The following is a 2,500-nucleotide window of genomic DNA, read 5'->3' on the forward strand; positions in this document are numbered from 1 at the left end:
AGATATATATATATATAGATATATATATATATATATATATATATATAGATAGATATATATATATACAGAGAGAGAGAGAGAAAGAGAGACAGTGAGAGAGAGAGACAGAGAGAGAGAGAGAGAGAGAGAGAGAAAGAGAGAGAGAGAAAAAAATAATAATTATAGAGAGAGAGAGAGAGAGAGAAATAATTAGAGAGAGACAGAAATGAAGAGAGAGAGAGACAGATAAAGAAGAGAGAGAGACATATAAAGAAGAGAGAGAGACAGATAAAGAAGAGAGAGCGATAGAAAAGAGGAATTTTGACAACATGGCATCGAACAAGGGGCGATTATAGCCTTTTAGTCGTGTTCAAATAAGATTCCTTCCGCATAAGAATTCTGTAAAAAGGACCGCAGATGCAAGATGTTATTCATCACGCAAATGAAGTTTATTTTCTGTAGCAATACTGCTTCCGACACACATACACTTTTTTATTTTATCTTTATTTTATTCTTATTACATAACATGCCAGCAAACATTTTATTTGATTTTATTCCTATTACATAACATGCCTGAAAAAAAAATCATTTTATTTCATTCCTATTACATAATATGTCTAAAAACAAAGATACTTCTGAAGACGCCGCTGTCCGCGGATTAGCCTGAGCAAAACCTCGAAGGAAGACGAACTAGAAGGCGCTGCTCAGTTCTGCCGGACCTCTGCGGTCTCGCCTCCTTGAGGCTCCTCGACCGCAGCAGGTTCCGCCTCGTCACATGCTTGATCCTCACCGCCCTTGCTTCGAGCGGCTTCTATTATGGGGGGCATGAACGCTATTTCGAACGTCCCGTCCGCGTTGTACTGCATCTTGCACCCGTAACACATCTTTGCACCGATATGCAAACCATAGGCAGTATCTGGGACGTCCTCGACTTGGACTGTGAACGTGCCACGTATTTCATTGCCGAATCCCTTCATGCACAGGTTATATGCCTCATGTTCAATAATGGATGAGAACCCGACTCCATTGCAGATAGGGTTATTACTGGGTTCCAAATGCAAGCCGAGCTCCTTTGCTACGCTCATTGGGCCAATCATGTCGAATGTGGAGCCTGTGTCGATGGTCATGTCGACGTCCTTGCCGTCGACATTGATTGTCACGAGCGGTTCTGAGATGTCGTAATCCTCATTATAATCCCGGAACGTCAATTTCAAATTGTATAGATCTATGATGGCGCTGTAGCCTTTGAGGATATCGAACCCCAGCATATTGTCCTTTACATCTGCGACATAAAAGTTATGCTCTTCAATGGTTCCGTTGATCTTGATTGACACGGGTGCATCTCCCAGATATTATGGGTAATCAGAAGGCATCATCTTATCCTCCAAACCCCATTTCTTAACCTCTTCCAATGTCACTAACGTGTAGGACCTTCCTGTGTCGACGACAAATTCAGTCATCTCGCCCTGGCACTCCAGCATCACGCGGGGAGAGATGTCTTGCGGGTGACGAGCAAAGACGCGTATCTCCTCGTACTGCGCCATCGCCGCGAGCTTTCGATCAGTTCTAACGAATATTCAGAACTGCGTCGAAGAATTACCTTGCGCTCCGAGGCGGCGTCGAGGTTCATCTCGAATAAAGAGCTTGGTATCAGTGTGCATGTGTGTGTCTGTGATTGCTCGCGTGTGTGATTGCTCACGTGTGTGATTGCTCACGTGTGTGATTGCTCGCGTGTGTAATTGCTCGCGTGTGTGACACGTGTGTGATTACACAAGTGTGTGATTGCTCACGTGTGTGATTGCTCACGTCTGTGATTGCTCGCGTGTGTGATTGCTCACGTGTGTGATTGCTCACGTGTGTGATTGCTCGCGTGTGTAATTGCTCGCGTGTGTAATTGCTCGCGTGTGTGATTACACAAGTGTGTGATTGCTCACGTGTGTGATTGCTCACGTCTGTGATTGCTCGCGTGTGTGATTGCTCACGTGTGTGATTGCTCACGTGTGTGATTGCTCGCGTGTGTAATTGCTCGCGTGTGTGACACGTGTGTGATTACACAAGTGTGTGATTGCTCACGTGTGTGATTGCTCGCGTGTGTGATTGCTCACGTGTGTGATTGCTCGCGTGTGTGATTGCTCACGTGTGTGATTGCTCGCGTGTGTGATTGCTCACGTGTGTGATTGCTCATGTGTGTGATTGCTCACGTGTGTGATTGCTCGCGTATGTGATTGCAAACGTGTGTGATTGCTCACGTGTGTGATTGCTCGCGTGTGTGATTGCTCACGTGTGTGATTGCTCGCGTGTGTGATTGCTCACGTGTGTGATTGCTCGCGTGTGTGATTGCTCGCGTGTGTGATTGCTCACGTGTGTGATTGCTCGCGTGTGTAATTGCTCACGTGTGTGATTGCTCGCGTGTGTGATTGCTCGCGTGTGTGATTGCTCGCGTGTGTGATTGCTCACGTGTGTGATTGCTCGCGTGTGTGATTGCTCGCGTGTGTGATTGCTCGCGTGTGTGACACGTGTG

The sequence above is a fragment of the Penaeus japonicus genome, unplaced genomic scaffold, assembly GCF_977035675.1.
Source record: "Penaeus japonicus unplaced genomic scaffold, GWHDUDI00000001_assembly GWHDUDI00000015, whole genome shotgun sequence".
NCBI lineage: Eukaryota > Metazoa > Arthropoda > Malacostraca > Decapoda > Penaeidae > Penaeus > Penaeus japonicus.